The sequence below is a fragment of the Buteo buteo genome, chromosome 16 (assembly GCF_964188355.1).
Source record: "Buteo buteo chromosome 16, bButBut1.hap1.1, whole genome shotgun sequence".
Lineage (NCBI taxonomy): Eukaryota > Metazoa > Chordata > Aves > Accipitriformes > Accipitridae > Buteo > Buteo buteo.
The window spans coordinates 21,734,899-21,759,280 of NC_134186.1; the positions used below are offsets into that span (position 1 = coordinate 21,734,899).

Consider the following 24,382-nt stretch of genomic DNA (forward strand, 5'->3'; position numbering starts at 1 on the left):
GAATAGCAGAGTTACTGTTTGTCTGTTTTAACTGATAACCTGAGAGTTATTACTGTAGTTCTATATGTATAATAAGAAACATTTTTAGCTTAAAATGTAAAAAAAATTAAATTGGTACAATGGCTTCACATGAGAAAGAGAGAGAATGATATAAATACACTTAAATCACAATACTTCTTATATATATGTATATAGATAAGCCCTCACACAGGAATTTCATAAGGCAGTCTAGATTTGTACAAAAACTCTGAAGATGTAAGAAAAAGGTCTAAGAAAGGTAATTGTTTGGATACCCTGCTTACTATAATAAAACGAAGAACAAAATAAAACCAACAAAAAAAAATTCCACCACTTCCAGCAGGTAGCTGAAAGGTAACTCACTGAAATTCAGTAGGAGGCATAAAGCAGATAGCCAGAACATACCTTGCTATACATTTCAGCTGCAAGAGATTCAGTAGAAACCTCTTAAAAGACCTAGAACTAAAAAAAATACAGACAGGGAGAAATAAGTGAGCACCAAGCAACCTCAGTTTCCTGACCAATAAAAAACAACCCAAAACCAACCAACCAACAGCAAAATCCACCATGCGTCTCTCCACATAACCATGGATTGCTTTTGACACATCTTTTATTTTACCGCACAACATAAACATTCGTGTCTCAACTCTTTCTTCTAAGAAAGCAGGAGCAAAACAGCTGTGATTCCACATTTTCAATTGCATTTCTGCATGTTAAAGCAATGTAAACCTGCTCTACTTAAAAGTATGAAAGAGAGTACCTGCCACTCACCCACATGATATGAACAGCATAAAATAAATCCTCCACTCAGGTTTGCCAATACGTACAATGCTTCCCTTCCTCATACTTAAAATACAGGTATTAAATGCACAGAACACCTGCAGGTGACAGAGAAGTGCCCTTATTTCATGGTCCATGATTTATAGTGAGGCACATTACCCAAATATTACCTATATTTAATTCAAGAAAAACATAGTCCACCTGTTCTTTGCCTGGACCCAAAATGAAATCCAGATGCTCTGTTACTTCCCAGCACTGACCTGTCTCATTTTAAGAACTCTATCAGGAATAAGCTGCACCACCTGTACTGCAAAAATACTGTGTCGGTGCTAGCATTCTACCAGGACAAAGTCTTTCATCAGCCTACATGAAGTAATACTGTTCACAGTCACCAAATTAAGAAACAAGGCTTCATTGGAATTCAGACATGAGGCTAAGAAGGAATATTGCCATTTTTCATTGGCAACAAAATAAAACAAAGTAATTATTAGCTAATTTTATCTAGATAACACCAGTGTTTTGTATACAAAAATGTCTCTATTGCATTGATCAGCTGCAGGAAAGCAGGTGTGATACTGGAGAAGCAGCAAGCACTGCCCCCTCCCCCCAAAGTCACAAAAGCTTATGAAATCATGTTTTCTCACTGTTCCTTCTTACCTACTTTTGTTCACAAAAAGCTTGAAAATACAAAGGAAGAAGTCTATTTTCTTTTTTAAATATCTCTTCTAACATATTACCAACTTCCTAACTAAAAGCAGCGGTCTTCTGAAAAGTAAACATTCTTTTGAAACTTAGATAGGAGAATTTCTAAAGCTGCTTTAAAAAAAATACATTGCTCTGACAAGGAGAGCAAGCTAGTGACAGAAAACAAAATGTGAAAAGCAGAACACAGTAAACAACAAAAATAGATATAACGTGTGTTTTAAAAGAACGATACAAAAGCCTGACCTTCCATTAAATAAAACTTGCAAAAGAGAATGAAAGAATAACAAACTCCCAAAGATAAACTTACCTTTTCTTTTACCATGTAATCATGGTAATCATGTCTTTCTTCTTGATTCCATGTAAATAGCGAGGATTCATTTTAAAGAAAAAGATATAATGTTTTCTCATCCAGTTCTAGAATAACATACTCAAAATAATAAAGGCAAATCACACCATGTGAGATCACAGCTCTACTCTTCAATTTGCATCACATATCTCAAAAATATCCTCAAAATATATAACCTCTAATGAAATAAGTCAAATGTGCAACACCTGTATGGAAGAGTCATCCTGTTTAAATGGAAGCACTCAAATTTAGAGAGATTACAAATTTATTCAGTGTACCTCAACATGTAACCCCTATGACAAAGAACAAATTCTCTTCATACTCTGCTGTTGTTCCCCTCCAATACAGAGTTTAAATAATAATAAGGAATGCGTGATAAATCTTTTCAACATTGACCAAAAAAGAAATACAAATATGAAATACACAATGGACAGTAAGAGGCAATGAAAACAGCTCTAGACACACACACTGACACAAATACTTATTTAGCACACGTACGCCAAATGAAGATTTACGACATCAGTAGTGCACATAGTTTTATGCAAACTTTCAAAACACAGCTTTAGGACTGACCTTCATTTTTCAGTTCCTTCAGCACACCCCTATTTCTTTGTATTGTAGTGAAGGTACATCCACAGTCAGAAAGAAAAGAGCTGCTTTGCTATCAGCCCAGGGTAGTTGAATTCTTGCTACACCCGGTGAGACCCTGACTCACCCAGCCCACCTGAAGTCATTAAACCCTTCTGGCACTTGCTACAAAGCAAATAAAACCCAGGGAGAGCAGCCAGGGAGACTTTCCGGAAAGGGTTAATGGTGGTGGTGCACCAGCAAAGGAACACGTTGCAGTCTGATGGCCTGCAATGCACGGAGGGCAGGAGGCTGGGGGTGAGGCAGGTAGCAGTCCCAAGGGGTTAGAGAAAGTCCTTCCACCTCATCCCACCCCTCAGGGTATCTCCATGCACTTGGCAAGCAGGCTCTCAGAACCAGCAGTACCTGCTCCCCACCTCACCAACTAAATAACACCCCAAATCTCTGTTCTGGATGAGTACGCTTCTGCTCTTGCTGCTGCCTTACCCTGAAACACTTGTTTCCTGGAGTCTCTAATTCTACATCTTATTTTATGCAGTGGCACCTGCAAAATGGAGAGGTGTCATAGGAAATGCTTAGCAGGCAGAAGAAAAATCATAATATCCTCTTCTTTACTCTAACTAATTGATATTACCACCAGGAATTTTTTGCAGCCGTGCTGTTTCTAAACTTTGGAAATACCAAAAAAATTACTCAAAATATAGTCAAAACTGTTGTCCAGACCTTATAAGAAGAATAAACACACACTACTGTATCAGTGAATTATGAAGCAAAAAAGAAAATCTGTTTATATAACCAACACAAGGCATGGTAGCTCATTCTAAATTTTGGTGTTAAAGTTCAAGGATTGGAAAGACATCTGTCAATTAGTTAGAATAATTTGTTAGTTAACAATAGCAAGTTAGTAATATTAATTAGCAGCTACTTCATAGTAGTTAGAAATCTGTAAACTAGAAGCTCATCTACAATCAGTTCTCTTTGACTAACAGGGCGCTTATTTCCCAGAAAATGTTGTTTCTCTGACATTAAAATAGGAAGAGGAAAACTTACAACTAATATAGTTAAAAGAAAACAATGATTCATTTTGTCTTTTGAATGACAATAAAGAGATTATCTCTTTGTAAACGGAAACCTACCTTCACTTTCAGCCTATTGATAAGAGACTGTGCTAAACTTTTATGTAAGTATTTACTAGAAAAATGCCAGGCAAAGGCTATTTATTTGGAGAATCAAACAAAAACCATCTGAACTACTTCAACAAGCTGTGGAAGAGGCAGAAGAATATTTTAAAAGGTAGGGAACGATGTAATAATGAAAATTTGTTAAAAGGAAAGCAAATACTAAAGCTTTACCAGAAAACAGCTCTTTAAAATGAGCTAATGATCAGCTGAAATGACAAGTAAAAAGGCCTTCTAAGCTTTTACCTTGTATACAAATCAGATGTGAAAAGTGCATAAATACAGTGCTGTAAAAATTGAGGAATATACAAGAAAGATTGCTGGCTGTTACAAAACTGTATTACTGTGCTACAAAACAACAGTCAAGCATGGGAAAATTTACTTCCTATGCGAGTAACAGCAGGGAGGCCACCTCTGAAACTCTTGATATATATCACCAGTATGGACAGGACAGACAGGACAGTGGCACAACAACTACGTCATGCTACATTATCACTAAGGTAGGCTTCAGGCACCTATGCAAAAGTGTATTTTGGGAGCTAAAAATTAAACCAGTCGATAGCTCTTCGGGTAACAAACTTGCCCATTAGCACCATTTTTGAAAAATATATTGTATTGGCTTTGTGTGGCAAGGTTTTGGTAGCAGGGGGGGAGGGGTTGCAGGGGTGGCTTCTGTGAGAAGCTGCTGGAAGCTTCCCCTGTGTTCGAGAGAGCCCATACCAGCCGGCTCTAAGATGGACCCACCGCTGGCCAAGGCCAAGCCCATCAGCGATAGTGGTAACGCCTCTGTGATAATATTTTTAAGAAGAGAAAAAGTTGCTGGGACAGACAGAAATGGCAGCCGGAGAGAGGAGTGAGAACATGTAAGAGAAACAGCCCTGCAGACCCCCAGGTCAGTGCAGAAGGAGGGGAGGAGGTGCTCCAGGTGCCGGAGCAGAGATTCCCCTGCAGCCCCTGGGGAAGACCACGGTGAGGCAGGCTGTCCCCCTGCAGCCCAGGGAGGTCCACGGGGGAGCAGATCTCCACCTGCAGCCCGGGGAGGACCCCACGCCGGAGCAGGGGGATGCCCGAAGGAGGCTGGGACCCCGTGGGAAGCCCGTGCTGGAGCAGGCTCCTGGCAGGACCTGTGGCCCCGTGGAGAGAGGAGCCCAGGCTGGAGCAGGTTTGCTGGCAGGACTTGTGACCCCGCAGGGGACCCACGCTGGAGCAGGCTGTGCCTGAAGGACTGCAGCCTGTGGAAGGGACCCACGCTGGAGCAATTCATAAAGAACTGCAGCCCGTGGGAAGAACTCACGATGGAGAAGTTCATGGAGGACTGTCTCCCGTGGGAGGGACCCCACGCTGGAGCAGGGGAAGAGTGTGAGGAGTCCTGCCCCTGAGGAGGAAGGAGCGGCAGAGACAACGTGTGATGAACTGACCGCAACCCACTTTCCCCGTCCCCCTGCACCGCTGAGGTGGGAGTTAAGTAGAGAATCCAGGAGTGAAGCTGTGCCTGGGAAGAAAGGAGGGGCGAGGGGAAGGTGTTTTAAGATTTGGTTTTATTTCTCATTACCCTATTCTGATTTGATTGGTAATAAATTAAACTAATTTTCCCCACGTCGAGTCTGTTTTGCCCATGACAGTAGCTGGTAAATGATCTCTCCCTGTCCTTATCTCAACCCACAAGCCCTTTGTTATCTTTTCTCTCCCCTGTCCAGCTGAGTAGGGGAGTGATAGAGCAGCTTCGGTGGGCACCTGGTGTCCAGCCAGGGTCAACCCACCACACATATACTTTGTAAAGCTTTGTCATGGAACAAAAATTAAATTAATGTATTTCACATAAAAATAATTTATCTTTATTGTGAGACATCACTGAACTACTTGTACAAAACAGTTGATGTTTTGCTTTCAACTAGTGATTGAAGGACTATAATTTTTAAGTAAATAAAATCTAACTCATAAAAAATATTTTCTAATTAATTTTTCATTTATCTTTTGAAATTTGGTATTTTAGGGAGTTTTATTTTCGTTCACCAACACATTTAATAGATAAAACCTCTCATGTGACTGTAAGTTTTCTTCTTTTCATCTCATTGCTATTGTTTGAACTGTTAAGGAGCCTGGAATACATAAAACATAGAAACCAAACCCCATCATATACTACATAAGGTGACAGGAAAAAAGGATCCCAGAAAATTGTTACTACTTGAAATAAACTCTCTTAATGACCTCTTCATTTCTTTATTTAGGAAACAAAAAAGGCTCTAGACAGTAATAAACTGGTGTTTTCTAATGCTGTTAACTCTGGAAGTTCCAAATTCCTAAGAGTTTTGAGCCACACATTTGCTAATTTCTTCTCTCATGGTTTTAAATCTTTTATTTGGCACAAACACAGAAGAACAAACTATAAAAGCATTACCCGTATATGTGACAGATTTTTTTTTTCCTTCTTGTTATTGAAGAAAACAAGATTTATTTTACTGTCTGAAGATCAAAAAATGAGAAAACATTTTGATAACTGAGGAAAACAAGTTTTGATACTGTATAGCCAGCACTGAAGTCACACTGTGAACTGACAGAATCTCCTTTGCACTTGACAGCTTTCATCACATTAAGGAAAAGAACCTCTCAGCAGTTTCAGATCAAGATTTTGATCTCACTTATATTGGTGGAAACTCACAGCAATGCCACTGAAGCCTTTAATCCTGCCAGAATATCTTTATAGTAATGTTATAATATGTACTTATTTTGGCCCAAGGTGTTCCACCCACTTGTACAGCTCCCTACCAAAGGATTGCTGATAGCAAACCCATCTACAGCAAGGGAATAACCAAGAGTTCAGAGATATTTTTTAAGACACAAAGAAAGAAAAAGACAGGTAATACCAAACTAGGGGGGAGAACAAGAAAAAAACCTAAAACACCCCTACACCTCACCCTCCAAAAAAACCCAGCCACCCAAAATTATCGACAGCTTTGCTATCTGGCAAACCACAACAGCTTCCCACCAAAGATGGCACAACCTTGATTCAGCTGCCTTCCTTTTAAGGTCAGGTGCTGATAAAGATTTTAAAAATCATCTCTCTTCTGGATTAATCAAGGAGGATTTCTTCTTAAAATATGTATCCTGAGAATCAGTTTGAAATAAAGGAAAACTTATATAATGCAACATATTCTGACATCTGTTATAGTACTTGAGTAAGGATGACAGAGGGAAGAAAAATATTGTTTTCATCCAAAGTTTTTCCTGTTAAAAGAGAGATTACTTAAAATATTGTTATTATTTAAATTATGATTTTATTAATCTGCCATTGTAGTAATGAATATTACAGGAAGAAGGGCAATTTTTACTTCTGTTTAAACTATGACCTATATTGCTTGCATATGCACATTTTTTAAAAAATAGAAAGTCATAGTAACAGGAAACAGGCATATTTGCATATCAAATACACATTATTTCATTGGCTTTGATCATAAGAAGGCTTTTCTTTCCCATATTGGAAGCATGGAAGTTAGGAGAATAGTTACATAAAGTGTTAATAGCTGATTCAAGCTTTGTTCTGCACTTAAGACTATCTCCTGAAGCTTGTGTCATGTATTTGGTTTTATTTTACACATCCCTGGTGCTCAGTTTTCCATACAAAAGCCACTGGCACCAATGGCTGTTTTTCAGATTAATTAATTTTTCTTCTTGAATATATGGAAGAAGGTGCAGTTACTCAATAGTTCTGCCCACTAATTCTACCACCTTTTTCTCTCCTCTCATTCCCATCAGAAGGAGCAACGTGGAATTGATGACTCCCTGTAATGGTTAGTTAGGGTGACAGCACAGTTTTGAAATATAGCTGCAAATCCATTTCTGATGAGTAGCGTTCCAGGAAGGGCATGACCCTACAGGGGCAAAAGCAGAAAACCAATTTCTGGCAGAAACACCAAGCACTGGAGAGATTCAGAGAGGTAAAACCAATACTTTTTTCATGTGTCAAAGCCCTTAGAAGTCATTCTTTGCCTGTTACCAGTCACCTGTGGGACAATATAAAGAACACGGGTTTTGTCAATCAGCTTTTATTTCTTCATGTACAATTGCTGAACTAAAAACAAAACCAAGTTTCTGATCAGAGTTCTTTCTTGTTGAAGGTAACTACCTAAACCTGAGAATGGAGAAGTGCAATAGAAATTTGTATTCATCAGAAATTCCCATAAGAGTCCTCCGTGATTTTATAGGGATCAATAGGAAGAGGAAGAAATAGTAATGCATGGGTACAGACTGATAACCAGGATACTCCAAGGAACTACATCTTTCCAAAGGAATTTCCCTCTCCTCTCTCTTCATCTTTCCCTATCTTCAAGCGCTGGTATCCCTGTTGATTTAGAGTTTTGAAATTCTGCTAATGGGAATTTTATCAGACTAAGCATTTAATTGATTTTTACCTTCAGTATTGTGTAGCACAGTCTCCACATGAGGGGAATTAACCACTGACAATTCCATGCGCTGTTCTACTTATCTATTATAATCTTTGCTCTTCTGCTTCATTCTTTTCACAGAATGTATTTATTACTCTGCTCAATACACATATCCTTTTCCCAGCTACATCAGAGAAAGCTAACAGAACAAATACTGTTTAAGTCCCCAAAAGTCTGCTAAAACTGTAGGAATAATGTTGAGTCTCATTACATGAAGATGAAAGAAGGAACAACTAAAGGCTTGAACAATCAGTACCTTGAGCCCTAGCTATTCTGCTAAGGCCTTGCAAGTGCCTTAGCTCCTTAATGGATGTGAGGAAATAAATTCATTCTAATACTAACACTCATAATTCTGTATGAGAATTTAAGCTATTTCAGAATAAAAGCATGATCTCAATGCACGACAGGACTGTGACAGGTTTCTGTCCTCTCTTACAGGCCAGAATGTCACTGTCAATTGCTACTCATAAAAAGTGTACAATCTTAATGCTTTTATCAAAAAGAAGTTCTTGGAAATTAAAATTAAAAATGATTTTATGTACACCAAAGATGTCTTTGTTTATGGAATACCTTAACAGAAATGCAGTGTATGCACAGGTTTATTGTACAGTTCATAAAAAGGACACATCTGATTCTCCAACAAACCCTTAAATCTTGTTTCCATTAATGTGTTGTTATCAGATTAAAACCTGTGAAGAACAAAGCAAAAAAATATTAATATTAAAGCTTCTCCAGTACTTGGGAATATTCTGCATAAGAAAGTAACCATACTAATTACAAACACTTTTCATTTCAATTGAGTACACTGCAGCATGCTATCAAGCAAAGAGCTTGAAGATATCTGAAGTACTGTCCAGGAAAAATGAAGAGGACAGTTAGTTGATATACTTTAATTTGAATCTAAATTTTTCTCTCAATGAAAACCTTTGAACAACTCAATTTAATTTATACTCATTTGACACCCTGAACTGTGTGTTGATTCATTTTCAAATCATAGAAACTAGGACAGAACTTACTGTACAATGGATATGTACATTCTTTTTTAGAAGACTGGAAATATCACTTGAAGATAAGATCAGGCTGTATGTTCAGACTGACGTTTCTCCACAGGCATTCTGTGCTCTTTTTGAGATCTTTGGAGCTTTTAAGGAGTTTATTTTTATGGTAGAGATGTGGCAAATAGTACACTGCTGATTTAATGAATCCCATAAATAACTTTTGCAAAGCTGAACTTTGAGGGAAAAAGAAGTGGCATTAATCACTTACCTTTGTTTAAATAACTACAAAGTTTTCTGAGTCAGATTTTTTTGTTTCAAACTTAATATGTAACTGATCCTAACAAGAATTTCTAGATAAACATGTTAATCAGATTATTACCTATATTGACTTACATAACACATACATAGAGAACAAAGGCTTAACACCGTATAACCTAATGTATTAAAATGTGAAATTCAAAATAAAAACCAGAACAACATATTATTTTTTGCATATAGATACATCATGACATTATTTAAATATCTTGAAAAAGAGGGGAAAATACATTCCAACAAGTATTAAGCCTCGAATTAATAACAATAATATTCTTAAGATTAATATACACAAATATTTTGAAGAAAAACTTCATAATGTTTTTACCCTATTTGAGAAATAACTTCGCAGGAATCAAGTAATGGTATTTTTCAGAGCCAGTTCAAGGGTTCTCAATAACGTAAGCCAAACTGAATTTTGCCAGCTCAAAAATAAGAACCAGTGAGAAAAAAAGTATAATCACACTGTGCCTATCCCAGAAAAGACAAAGAGCAGAGCTAGATGGAGTGCCTTGGTCAATGAGAGAGGAGGCAAAGTGGCAATTTTTTATTATGAGAGAATTTCCTCCTTTTCTTTCTCTCTGTAGAAAGGTGAAGTGGATATTCAGGCCACAGCCATTTTGCATCCCTACTTTGCTGCATCTAGAAAAGTCCTTATTTACTCCTATAATTTGCAAGACTAATAATGACTGTGCTGTATGATTCAGAGCCTGATACAACTGATGAGGAGTCGTGGCATCTTTCCGTCTACAAAGAGACATACACACAGAAAGATACAATACGCTAATTAACAAGCCCAATGTGATTGTTCTTTACATTTCTTGCAGATAAAGCAAAAGAAAAGCAATTATTTCATTTCACACCTTAATGTACAGTACTTATGTTTTTAATTCATACCCTCATTTTTCTTTTGCACACACAGTGGTTTTCTATTTTAAGACTGCTCTTGAATGTTGAACTCTTGGTAATGAATCTAGTTAAAATTTACATGCTTTGACATAGTATAAAAATATAGCAGGGAAAAAAAAGTTAGTCAGTCTAGGGTCTACCAAACTTGGCTGTCCTCTTCAGAATACACATGGCAAGAATGCAATGTGGGCATCTTATAATTTTACTAAGCGATAAGTAGATGGATGTTTACTTCAGTGTGTATCCCCCTTAAGAAGTCAATGCTGGCATAAATCCATACAGCATCTATCATGCAAATGGATGGACTTGCTGTAGATGTGGTTAAATCCAGGAATAATGTAGGCATCTTGAGGCATACTGTATCACAGAGCAGTTTTAAAGCAGTTTCATTGGCAAAATCTTGCAGAAATATGGAGAGCAACTGATAATTTGATATTACATATCCTGTTCCTCACATGTAGGCAGTTTATTTTACGCACAGGCCTTTCGAAGAATCTGTAGCATTCAACCATTCAAATGTTGACATTTACCACAGTAAACTATTAGATTTATTGATTATTAAAAAATGCCTAAAAAAGTGTAGTAAACCTAATCACTTTGAAATAGCAGACATTTATTCTGTAGGTGTCACCGCTGCGTATATCCCACCTGCTAGCAGACAGAAGGACCAAATTCTACTTCCAATTACTTGAGAATGAGATGAACAGGAACTTGCACCAGCAAAACAGAGCTGAATTAGGACAAGTTTCTAGGGGATATGAAATAGTAATTCTAGTTGATCTAGGTGTAGTTGTCATATTTATAAAGAAATCATCTAAGAGTGCATTGAGGGAAAGTTGTGCTCACTTAGTTCCAAACCTAAGTCTGTGGGAGAAACATTCACAGGAGATGAAGACAGACTTTAAAAGAAAAGTTTCTTTCTGTTCCCTGAAATACATATGCTGTCTGTTTCTGGTAGCTAGCACTTCCAGTAGCACATATCAGATTCAACTAAATTGGCTGTTAATGGGCAGAAAAATCTGTTAAACAAAAAACATTTTGCCTTACGGTTTTCTAGACTTTGAAGTAGGAGCTGCTGCAACCAGCTACGCTGAACAGGGTTCCCATGCCTCACTCTTCCTCTCAAACTGGTTTTCCAACTAGATCAAAGCATTTCTAGCTTAAAGAGTTAACTTACCTACAGTTTGTAAATGCAAATAGACAAGTCCTTGATAACTAATATACCTAAAAACAGATGATTGGATAGTGCTAAACCCATACCAATGCTAAGAAACAACATTCCAGCATCATACAGAGTAAAAAGACAATTTTGCTCCCTTAAAAGTCACAAACAATAGAATTTAAAAAAAAACAAACATACTTTTCAGTGCTCCCATTACCCCTCCTCATTTTTTAGTATTCTTAGACACTACATTTTTTTAGTAAAACTTTTTAAAAGGGACAACAAAGATTTGCTATATGGGAGGTAAAGAAGTCTGGAGTTTATTCTCCTATGACTATGTTCAATTAAACAATACAGCAACAAACCACAAAAATACCCCAAGGAAATTAGTCTGATTGGCTTAGATCTGAATTATTTATGAATATTTCTAAATTGGAATCTTTTCAATATTACTTTTCCTTGATTAGTGAAAAAATAATTACCTAATCCATTTATGGACCTTAAGCTTGCATATGGACGTCAGTGCGATATTTAAAGAAAACTGTGCCCTAATTGCTTTTAAGAAGTCATCATCAGGCAATTAACTAAATCTTACTGATATGCATCTTAGAAATTTGTCATTGTGCCTCTGCGCTTTATTACATTCAAGAGACAAATTACACCAAACCATGTTTTAAGCGATTGCTTTAAAAAGTATTATCCATCCCATGCACGGTGTGTAGTGACATCATTAGGTTTTTATACCCATTTGCCCAGGCAGAAGGGACTACAAGGAGTCCAAAGGAATGGGAAAAATCCATCTCTGAGTTTTGTATGCAGAGGCTTGTGAACATAAAGAGCTGGGAAGTCCGTTTTAAACACAGAATATCTCAGTAAAAGTGAACCACTATATGGTAACTTCACCAGGCTCAACGCTTCAGATGTTCAGACTTTCTCACCTCCAGTTAACCAGGTTTGGGAGGAACATTTCAGAGAAATAATATCTTTTTCTTCCTCAGATTTCTCCAGGGAAGACGGGAAAGTGGTGAGATAAATTTAGCTGGACAGAAGTGAGAAAGACAAGCATTTGTTAGTTCACAGTAGAAAAAAACAGGGAGGTTTCACTTACCTGCAAGACCGCAATCAGGAAGCTTTTATACTCAACTGCGGATAGGATCTGGAAACATTGATATACGTTGATTATTTTTAAGTCAAGATAATTCTATCTTGCAATATTAATGCAGCACTCTAATACACATCTTTGCATCTGCTAATTTCAAAGTGTTGAGGTAATCTTCATCAAATCTTTTACAGTATTATAAGTATAAATTATTAGCAAATTTGTAAACTGAAGCCCACCAAGGATACATGGCAAAGTGTAGAGCAGATCCCAGAAACTGTTGTTGCCAGTCTTCTACTTTAAGGGAAAAAACACTACAGTATTTGGGTATAGAATATTCAGCTCACCAATATAGATTTACTAGGAGAGATGACAACTGTAACTCCTCATTAGGGCTGCCCAGTTTAGTGTACCACTCCCACCTATACTGGGGCTGCATCGACCCTACTATTTCTGAAAAAAATACCTATCATCAAGGTTAAGCATTCAATAGATTTGATGCCATCAGCCAAAAATGCCTGAGAAAAGGCAAACAAGTGCAGATGTAAGTAGCTTCAAATATTGAGTCTGATTTTCCATTACCTTATATCTTTTATAATTTAAATCTTTGAAAACTGGTATCAGATCAAAACAGACTCTTTGGAAGTAGCCATGCTGTTTTATTCACACTTTGCAAGGTTCTGAGGTATCAGAGACTCTGTCTCACTGACCTCAGAAGTCCATAAAAGAGGCATCAGGAGACATTTTAAACTAAAAAAACAGAGTACTTCTCTTCTGACATTTCTTCTTTAAGGAATTGTTCATAAGGAGAAAAAAAAAAGTGTTAGTGTACTCCAAGAAAGGGAACATACACTTATGAAGCAAATGATCTTGTTGAAATGATGTCCCCATCCAAAATACACTTTCAAGCATAATCTTAGTATTTTTCGTTCTTATGAATAGTATTTTTTTTTAAATTTGCCTTTATTCTTAGAAGAATGTACTTTACTAACTTGAAAGTAAAAGTAGATAAAAGGCTTAGAAAACTGAAAAGTATTGATTTTCCAAAATGCGAGACACTAACAAGAAGAAATACCCAGGGAGTTGTTTATATCTGTATACATATCTATCTATATTTAAGCATACACACACAAATAGCTAATGTTAAACTACAGATGACATAAAGATTTGATTCGTTTTTTAAATTCAGAATTTGAATAACACCTCCCACCCAATTTTCACAAATGTTATTTTTTGATACTTAGCTAATGTGATTTATTTTTTTAACTGTTAACCCTCTTGCCTCTATTTGTCTGTCGTACCACAGGACAGGAACAAAACACTATGGACAGCTTTGGCAGAACACTAGCAATGGGGAAATAAAAAGTTACTGAAAAACACTTGACTTTTATTCTATGTTTTTGTGATTACACTTGGAACTTTCAACAGTATTTTCTTGTACTTACTTTTCCTTTTTAATTTCACACATGGAAGATATTATTTGGCACTTGAATAGCCCCCCTGTAGTTCTGAATTCATACACTGGAGCGATGAACGGATAAATTCCCATCTCTTGCTGGTCTTGATGCTTGGCTGGGGACAGTTTTCAATAGCAGGTTAGAAGGCAACAGCACATCAATCCATAATGTAAGAATTATAGTCTCTAAATAAGAAATCTTCCTTTTTGCACAAGCACTAAAATGTTTTCTTTTTCAACAAAACAATATGTATTTCATTTTGCTATTTTGAAAAAAAAGTAATCATAAGGGGACTTTGCCAAGAAAACAGTAAAGACTGGCATGAAACCAATGGTCCTTTCCTGTACACCTGAGTTTACAGCAATTATGGCTCTTGTATAGTGTGTGACATGACTCTTGTTCAAATACACCTTGTATCTAATGTCTCCATGAACAACTTCATTCCGCCTCTTTTACATGACAGGAAGAATGTTTTTACCATGCTGCAACAGATCTCTCAAAGTCAGTCCTCTTCAAGCTGTTCAATTTTACATGAAACACTGAAATATTCATTGGAACAAATAGAGAGCATTGAAAATGAGTCTATAGCTTTGGGGTTAGGCACTCAGCTGGCAGGAGCAACACCTGAGTGCCAATACCTTTTCAAATGAATATTTAATTATTTATACAAAATTGAACAGCTGCAATAAGAAAGAGATATCTCCTGCCAAATGGGTTAGAGCACTTTCCAGAGACAATTTGAGGTAAATGATTCTAGAAAAAGCACTAGACCTATTCAGCCAAATCCATCAGCTGAAGGAATTTTCTTCAGTGAGGAAGCATGGTAAACCTAACCCTGAAATGAGGTTTAATAAAATAGTATTACAATAATGATAACAATTACAATGCTGATTAAACCAAAATCTTTACATGCCCATTGTATTCTATTATTTCTCTCTTTTACACACTGTGATAAGCCTTTTTCTACCGTAAATCTGAATTGCTATATATAAGCTGTTTGAAGTTATGAAAAACCTAAAAAACCCAGTGATTGAAGTTTTCATTTTACCTATTTATCTACTCTTTCCTTTTATTATTACAGTAATCCATAATAATTTAAAATAGATGGCTTAGTTTTTCCTCATTATAACTGTTGTCTATTTAATTATCTTTCTAATTAAAATCATAAGTCTTTTTTGCCAAAATAACAAGTCCCTTTTAATTCAAAAGCCATGATGCTGTAAGTTAGGCAAGGTAAGGTACTGTGTTTTTCTAAAGTCAAATAAAATCACATTGAGCTTTTGATGAGAGCTTGGAAAACTTTTGTACCCAAGGCAAAATTCTGACAAATAAAGGTCAGGTGTGTCAGACACAAAAACATTTCAGTAAAATGAGTCTGCATTTGCTGACAGCTTCAGTTATCTAAATTTTTGCAGGTCCAAACCAATTTTACCACATTTTTCAGCAACGTCCGAGAGGTTGTGTGTAGTTCCTCTGGCTGCAGAACCACTCGCAGACAGAAATTGAAACAAAATCTATTTCCCAGACCTCAGGACACAGTTTAGGAATCCCATCCCTAATTAATTTACTTAATCCCTTCTTGAACCATTGATACTTTTGATCTCTACAGTGTCGTGTTGCAAAGACAACAATTACAATGCAATTGAATTCACTGCCTAGGATTTTGCTGGCATCTTTTTGTTTCATTGACCATGTTCTCTCAACACAAACTGTACCTAAGATAAATTGCTTTGAAAGAGTATCTTTGTATAATATTCCTTTAGAAAATTTGGTTCTGTTTTTTAATACTAAAATTAGTATTTCACCTACTCACTAAAATGAAAATAATGAATAATTTTAAAATTCTCTCAACTTCTGCAAATATCTGAGGGAAGTAATTGAAAAACTAAAACTAGCTGAAACAAGCTTGGGAAATGAAATACAAGTGAGTGTACTACAGCTTTAAACTAATTAAGGTAACGCATGAATTTATAGCATATATAATGGATGGCAGCATATACTTTACAGTTTACTGAGCCCTATCGATAAAACCATCAACATTTTTCACCCAGACAAGGTTTCATGTTCCTGTTAAACAGCGAGCTAAACACACTCCATCTTCCTCTCTAGGACGCAATCATAGCCATCAGTACAATTCTAAAGCTACATCCTTCCCTAAATGCTGACCATGTACAATAGAGAACCTGTCCACTTGTTTGTTTTTCCATTTAAAGCAAGCAGCAAAAGTCTTGTGTCTTAGCATCAGACATACTAGAAACAATTTGTCAGGTTTTGCAGTTTAATACACATTATGGACCCTTTACTGTGCACTTTGTGAAACAGCACATTCTGATCAATCCATCAACATCCAGGACATTTCAATAGTATGAAAACCTATTTAGGAAAGCTAGATCATATGGAGGTTTGTTAACCCTACTTATCTAAAACAAGCATTGAAACTACAAACATCTTTTTCATTTAGAACTCTCTTTCCTCCCCACCCTCCACCACAAACTTACATTCACTCACACACACACACGCTTATCCTTTTGTCTTTAACTGATTTTCATGCAGAATGAATAAAGCTGTGAAAATTTCTGCTATGAACAGCCCAATGGAACCAGAGACAGAACAAAGTCAAATTTGTGTAAGCACTTTAAATAGAGTATGTCTCTATCATGCCATTAGTTTATTTTTTTATTAAAAAAAGAGTAAGAAAATGCTGAGGTGAAGAATGCACAAGTCACAGGTGCCAGCAGAGATAAAACATAGCATGTATATGGAAAAAAACTGCAGCAGATTTCAGGATGGCTTCTCTGTATAGCTGCAGACAGAGGTTGCCTTTTTGTTGGTACCTGGTTTCTGACAACAGCTGTTTCAGAAGCGGCTGTTATGCTGAAGCATTTTCTTAGCTATTTTCCACTGCATGAATTAACTAATATTGCACCAAAGAAATCTGAGAACCACTGGCCTTGATAAAAACATAAGACATGAGAAAGATGTTTTCCAATAAAACATAAAACAAAGTTGAAATTCAAGAGAATTTTGTGACTAATCTCAGATTAAACAGTTTTACAGTCTTAGTGCAAATGAGTTCTCTATCAAAGATCAGAAGAAAAGATGTTTTAGGTTAGCTTTTGGGGGTACTCTGTTAAGTATGATGAAAAAAAGGTAATGAGTAAAAGTAATATTACACTTCTTAAAAAAGGCTCCTCAGACACTGGAAGATAGGATCTAAAATGCCTCAAAAAACCCACCAAAAGTCTGAAACAGAATGGCCCATATAGTTCCAAGGCAGAGTCAAACAAAAGAAGCATGTGGAGCAACCATTACAGACAAGACAACGACTGTTATCCACCAAGAGGTTCCAGAAATGCAATTGATTTCCAATTGTTTGCAAATACAAACAAAAGAGAAGTTGGCACCACTCGCTCAGATAACACACTGACTGCAGCAACTGAATGCTGTTGCAGCTTTAATAGGGGTGTAAAAGTCTACACATCAGCAAACCTGTGTTAACTCTGACCAGTGATTCAAAAAGTCACAGACTGCAGATGATAAATAAGGAAGAGAAAGGACATGCAGAGGAAAATTATCCTTACTAGAGAATATGCAAATACTATAATGAGGTGAACTCACTGGAGCCAACACAATTTAACAGTACAGGGGAAAGGGCCCCTTGTTATTGGGTTAAAAATGTGACAAACCCTCAATTTCATCATGAGGTTTCACTAAGGGCAGCGAACTGAAAAACTTAAGAAAGACTTTGAGCATTTATTCCAAAGAACAGCCAAGTACCAAAAAAGTGAATCTAACCCAGAATTTGTGACCTCTTAGAAATCTTTTTATTTGTTTTGTAGCAAAGACTGAAAGCCTTTTGAGGAAGAGCTCCTAAAAGTTGGGAATTCTATTCTGGAAATCTGTATTGAGTTTGCATGACAAGGTTTTGGTAGCAGGGGAGCTACAGGGGTGGCTTCTGTGAGAAGCTGCTAGAAGTTTCCCTCATGTCCAACAGAGCTAATGCCAGCCGGCTCCAAGACGGACCCGCCGCTGGCCAAGGCTGAGCCCATCATTGACAGTGGTAGTGCCTCTGGGAGAACAGATTTAAAAGGGGGGAATAAAACCCCTGCACAATAGCAACTGCAGCCAGAGAAGCGAGGAATGAGAACATGTAAAAGAAACAGCCCTGCAGACCCCCAGGTCAGTGCAGAAGGAGGGCAGGAGGCGCTCCAGGCGCCAGAGCAGAGATTCCCCTGCAGCCCCTGGGGAAGACCACGGTGAGGCAGGCTGTCCCCCTGCAGCCCAGGGAGGTCCACGGGGGAGCAGATCTCCACCTGCAGCCCGGGGAGGACCCCACGCCGGAGCAGGGGGATGCCCGAAGGAGGCTGGGACCCCGTGGGAAGCCCGCGCTGGAGCGGGCTCCTGGCAGGACCTGCAAACCTGTGGAGAGAGGAGCCCAGGCTGGAGCAGGTTTGCTGGCAGGACTTGTGACTCTGTGGGGGACCCACGCTGGAGCAGGCTGTGCCTGAAGGACTGCAGCCTGGGGAAGGGACCCACGCTGGAGCAGTTTGTGAAGAACTGCAGCCCGTGGGAAGAACTCACGATGGAGAAGTTCATGGAGGACTGTCTCCTGTGGGAGGGACCCCACGCTGGAGCAGGGGAAGAGTGTGAGGAGTCCTGCCCCTGAGGAGGAAGGAGCGGCATAAACAACGTGTGATGAACTGACCGCAACCTCCATTCCCTGTCCCCCTGCGCCGCTGAGGTGGGGGTTAAGTAGAGAATCCGGGAGTGAAGCTGTGCCTGGGAAGAAAGGAGGGGCGAGGGGAAGGTGTTTTAAGATTTGGTTTTATTTCTCATTACCCTATTCTGATTTGATTGGTAATAAATTAAACTAATTTTCCCCACGTCGAGTCTGTTTTGCCCATGACAGTAGCTGGTAAATGATCTCTCCCTGTCCTTATCTCAACCCACGAGCCTTTTGTTATCTTTTCTCTCCCCTGTCCAGCTGAGTAGGGGAGTGATAGAGCAGCTTTGGTGGGCACCTGGCATCCAGCCAGGGTCAACACACCACAAAATCTCAAAATAAGAAGAGCCAGAATAATAACTAGCATTAGCCATCAGAAAAGACAAACATTTACTTATGCTTGAACCCTCCCAAAATAAAATGGCTAAGAGAAACATTGCAGTCCCTTAAAGGAGAAAAGGGTTTATTATACAAAAATGTTTTATGCTGCTGCAAATACTACTGTGCAAATGTAAGCAGCTAATGTAAGAAATCCAAAACCACAATTAATCCCCAAGAAAAGGACTAGCACAGTTTTATTTTTAAATAAATATACTGGTACAATTGTATCAGTGGCTGATGCACTACTATTTCCTTAAATACATAGTCAGCTTTGGCTTCAGAGTGTGGTTTTGGAGTTTTGTTCTTTATTATTCTTCAATTATTCATTTTTTTAATACACAGAGGAGAGCTTAGCTATTGGAAAGGATTTGTCCCTTAGGTATGTGAAATATGATACACCGAAGTGTACCGGTCATCAGTCCTCAGTCCAGAGATCTTGTGAACATATAGCAAACAATTTAAAACACATTATATGCCTCCAGTGTTACTTTAAAGGAAAACACCTTACAATGAAGTCTTTTCTAAAACTGAACCTTTGTATATATGATGACTGATACTGAGCCACAGTCGTTCACAAAATTCAAATTTCAAAACAAACTGCCAAGATTATTTAGCCATCTTTCACAGAACTCACACAATGAAACAGGCAAAAAAGAATTTTATGCATACAATTTTACATGTTTCTTTTAAATTATTATCTTTAGGAAATTTAGGGTCCAGGAGAAAAATCTATAAAATACATAAGTGGGTTTTTTGGATGGAAATATAGAAAGAACTGTTGCTTAATGTTAGTAAGTTCTACTAATACTTTCATTATAATTGTAAAAAATCAAACATGTAATTTGTCAAATATTGAGAGAACTGTCATTAAGCCGATGCTCTTCATTTGCACTGTTAAAAAGCAATTGTTGTATCCTTAGTAAGAATAGAAAAGTTGTATCTGGCAAAAGATTTCCACCCCCACAACAGAGAGATGGATCATTTCCACCACTGTAAAATGAAGTTAGATATTCCATTAACATAAGAAAAGCAGCTACTCATAATCACTTTGAGTTCATGGTCAAAAGGAAATCTGTACAGTGTGCAATTTAATGAGTAACATAATCTGATACGTGACTTTATCAATTGCCTAATTTAGTTTTGTGAAGGACTTCCTGGTAGCTTGAACAAGGACAGAAGAGAAAACTAACTCAAATGCTGAATTGCAAAGAGATAATAAGGAAGAAAATGCAGTAATTTGATGGAGAACAGATATTATCACGACAAAATTAGTAAAACTGAGACATAGCTCCGCCAAGCTATACCAAGTTAAACCAAAATTGTGAAAGTTGGAAATTGTGTTCAGTTGATAGCATTTCTTAAGCTATCTTCATTTATTTATTTTCCCCAGTAACTAACCCATTCTCATGGTGTGAAATTTTCTCAACAGTCAACATTTTTAAAACTTTAGGTTTGAAACCAAAATGTATAACTACTAAACAGAGAGACAAAAACAATTAATAGAGAGACTTCATATTTTGCATCTATTCTGACTGATTCCCCTTACTGACTGCATTGTCAGATATAATATTTTACCTGGAAAAGAAAAACTGAATAAGCAGTATTTTTTCCTCAGTAAGTGCTTATGGTGTCATCTCCAGTTTAATCATCAGAGACTAGAAAAGTAAGACTAGTGTTCAGTATTAATCAATGTTTTGTTTGCAAATTTTCCTTTTTCCCCATAATTCGAGCAGCAGTGGAGACGACATGTTTATTTGTTATCTCCTACCTGACTTTGGAGATTTCCAGTTCCTAGCAAGTCTGACGACTTCAGTGATAGTGATAACACTGGCAGGTTACAATTCATGATTCATTGGTGCTGTTCTGCAACATCACTGTGGTAAAAAACGGAGATCAGAACAGGGTTCTTTTTCATTTCAGATTAGGTTTTTTTACAACTCATTACTTTATTCTGATATCTTTCAAATTGTTTTTCTCTAACACTGTAGGACTTCAGCAGCAGATGACTATTTCCAATGTTTACAGTACACTGTAAGAAAGTGTCAGCTTTGCATAATTTTACCCTCCCTTTTCTGAGGTTACTGACTAATAGTGCTAGTCTCAATTTCTGTGAAGCTATTCTAATATATGCTATTTTTAAACAAACATGTAGGAGTCCATATGCCAATGGAAAGTATGAAGAGCAATGTACTTCAGATATACGCTGTTTCACTGTGGAGAGCTATCTCGTGACTATGTGGGGAGTTCATAGGTGCCATTAGCTGCCTACTGCAATTTATTTTAAAAAAAAAAAATTAAAATAAAATCACAAAACATCTCACTTTTTAATCAACATTGGACTGTGGAAGGTTCTATGATGTGTATGTCAAGGCCAGCTGTGTGCTGAATCTCATCAGGGTTACACAATCAGAGTTGGAGGGAACAAACTTTCCTAATAAACTTATTCTTTTTGCTTCCAAGTAAGCTGTATCTGCTCCACTTTCTTTGACATACCCCTAGTATACAAAGACACAAAATGACCTTCGCTTCCTTAGTTGAGCTTTGCTCCATCTCTCTTGTCAACTGTAATTTCAAAGCAGACTAACTGAAAATAACCAAAAACTTTTTCAAAGTACAAAAGCAGAACTGAAAGCTGCATTTACAATAAGTACCAATATTCTCAAATTCAAATATATTTAAATTATAGGAGATAGTTTTCATGCATAGCCAGATAGTATTAAGAGAAATTACTATCTGGATTTTTCTATAACTACTCCAGTGAAATTTGAAGCTGTCACAACAGTTTTAAAGGGAATGTCTTTCAGTTTGCACATGAAGTGCAGAATGTTGTTAATAATTTGTTGATTTTTAGTAGTTTATATGCTTTGCAAACTTCATCAAACCATCAAGCCTTTTCTATACAAACTTGTTTCTAAATGGGAAGCTCTATCACTTACATTAGTATAACTTCCTGCAACAAAAGTAGTTTTCTCCAGTTTAGCTGAGACTTTTCATGTGCTAGATAACCAAAGCTAAACCATAACTGACATTCTTAACAGTGTGTGTATGAAGAACAACAGTACACAGTTATAGGACTCCAAAATCATACCATAGCTGATGGATGCATAATTTTCATTGTCGGCAAGATTAGAAGGGACCGTCACCTAGGAAGACAGGTGATTTTGTCTAAACAGACAAACGTGAATTTGTCTAAACAGACAAATAATATAAAATGTTTTGGGGAAAATCAGGAAAAGAAGTCTGTGTAAAATTTGATTCTACTGAGTTAGACTAAGAAATTTCAATATTGCTAACTTTCACATTGTATACAGGGAGGTTATTCTCATAATGTTCTGAACATCTCCCTGTCTCTGAATATTAGGCCTCTTTTCAAATTTCAGTTGCACCCTGTGCCCCCAAAACTTTTGGGAAAAAAGTGCCAATGTTCTTCAAATCCAATTTGATTTTGTCTTAGATGTTGTATTGAAGTGTGTTTCATCCTTGAATCATCTGTTAAGAAAAGCTTAATTTGTGTTTTTATTCTTGTCTTTCCAGTCAAATGATAATTTAAAATGACTGATTCTGTAATCAAGGTGGTGAAAAAATGTCTCATGACCTAAAGGTATAAAGCTAACTTTGAGAGCTGCAAATACAAGAGCTGGAGAACTGTAAACAAAAAGAATACTTTGCATACTGAAAAAAAATCTGCATTTTTTAATGAATGCCCTCAGACAGCTACTACAAATATATCTATACTGCATACAAGATGAGTTACAAAAGTATAATGAGATGTGCAAGCTAATTTTAAGCTGCTTAATCTGGATACCATTTATAAATTCATTATACAGCTCAGAGCTCAAGTTAAGTTTTGCCTCCCAAAAGCACCTCATCTGACCTTTTGTGAGGATCCCACTTGCAAGACTGAGCACAAGGTATGTCTTACACCCTCTCAGACTGAGCACCTCTTGTCCCTTCTGCTTATTGTGTATAACATCTACGGTGTTTAGAAAAGCTGTAGGACAGTAGTTCAACACAATTCATATTCTAACTTTGAAATGCAGAATCCTGAGTGCTTAATATGTGGAAAGCATACACAGTAAATGAAACAACCATACTTACTTCATTTTCAGTTTGACAGCTAATCTTCTTTCAATTCTGTCTAGATTTCTTGACTCTATCAAGGTTTAGGTCTTTCTCTTTTAACATTCAAACTCTTGCATGTCATTCCACCTGCTCTCATCTCAAGGTTTTGCATACCAAAGATTCAGTAGGTCTCAGTCTTCAACCTCTCTCACAACTAAATTCATGTCTTTGAAATACAGTTTCATAAATGTTCTCAGTTGGGTAGTCTCTGCTCAGGATTAATGTTCTTTCAAAAGCAAGTGCAGCACTTCTGCCAGCAGAAGACAAATTTGCTCTCTATTTTGAGCTTCAGATAAATCTTAAACACAGCTGAAGGCATTCCAGGCATCAAATGAGAGCACATACAGCACTTGCATAATATCTATCAGCATATGGCTAGCAGAGCCTGCTTAGGTCACAAGGGTGGATCTCCACAAAGTGAATGAGCACAGTTTGTTCAGATTTTTAGGCTTGTTTAAAAAAAGATCTGTTTCAGTTCCAGGACTAGTTATTTTCCTGTGTGAAGTCCTGGCAGCATACCATTTTCTTAGAAGCTGTAATTTGGAACAGTGGCTTTTTTCCACTAATGGGAAAATCTCAAAGGCTTTGGGAATTTAGTGAAGATTATATATGCACTTAAAAATCCAGAGGATTGTTCCAACTGCCTGAGCTACCTGATTTTGAACCGTTTGTTCTCAACTTTCACAAAACCAACTGGTAGGAATGGTTGTAGATTGTTTTTGAAATCAGGTATCTTTTACTGCTGGCTACGTTTTTATGAGCCTTTTCTTTTTCCTGTTCTGTTACAGGAAATAAATTAGTAATTCATTTCTCTATAACCATATCCTTTCCTGAAACAGTAAGTGTGAAAAACATGCTTATTTGCTTAGCTAGACAATGAGTTTATTCCTAGATAGTTCAAAAACATACATTTGCACAGTTTTGTGTCCTCCCTTATAACCTGAATTCAGCCTACAGCTGTCTAAGCAAAACAACCCATAAAAGAATCACTGGACCAGAGAGATCTTGAAGCCTGTACAGAAACACATGAAGAAACAGGCCACACTATGGATAATCTAACCGTAGGCAAGCCAGACAAATGATGATGGCAAATCTGGCCTTTGAAAGTGTGCCAACCATCCAATTAAAAAAATGAGAGGACTATTATAATTTATAACATTTT

The 24,382-nt window shown here is 37.2% G+C and overlaps 1 long non-coding RNA gene across 1 annotated transcript; it reads right to left on the reverse strand.

Annotated features, from left to right (window-relative positions):
• Window positions 1–8,255: 8,255 nt before the first annotated feature.
• Window positions 8,256–23,486, reverse strand: LOC142039941 (uncharacterized). The gene is made up of 5 exons (XR_012653093.1): window positions 23,197–23,486; window positions 20,867–20,972; window positions 13,983–14,109; window positions 12,547–12,594; window positions 8,256–8,746 (listed from the first exon to the last, which is right to left on the reverse strand). It is a non-coding gene; the product is annotated as an uncharacterized LOC142039941 (long non-coding RNA).
• Window positions 23,487–24,382: the final 896 nt, after the last annotated feature.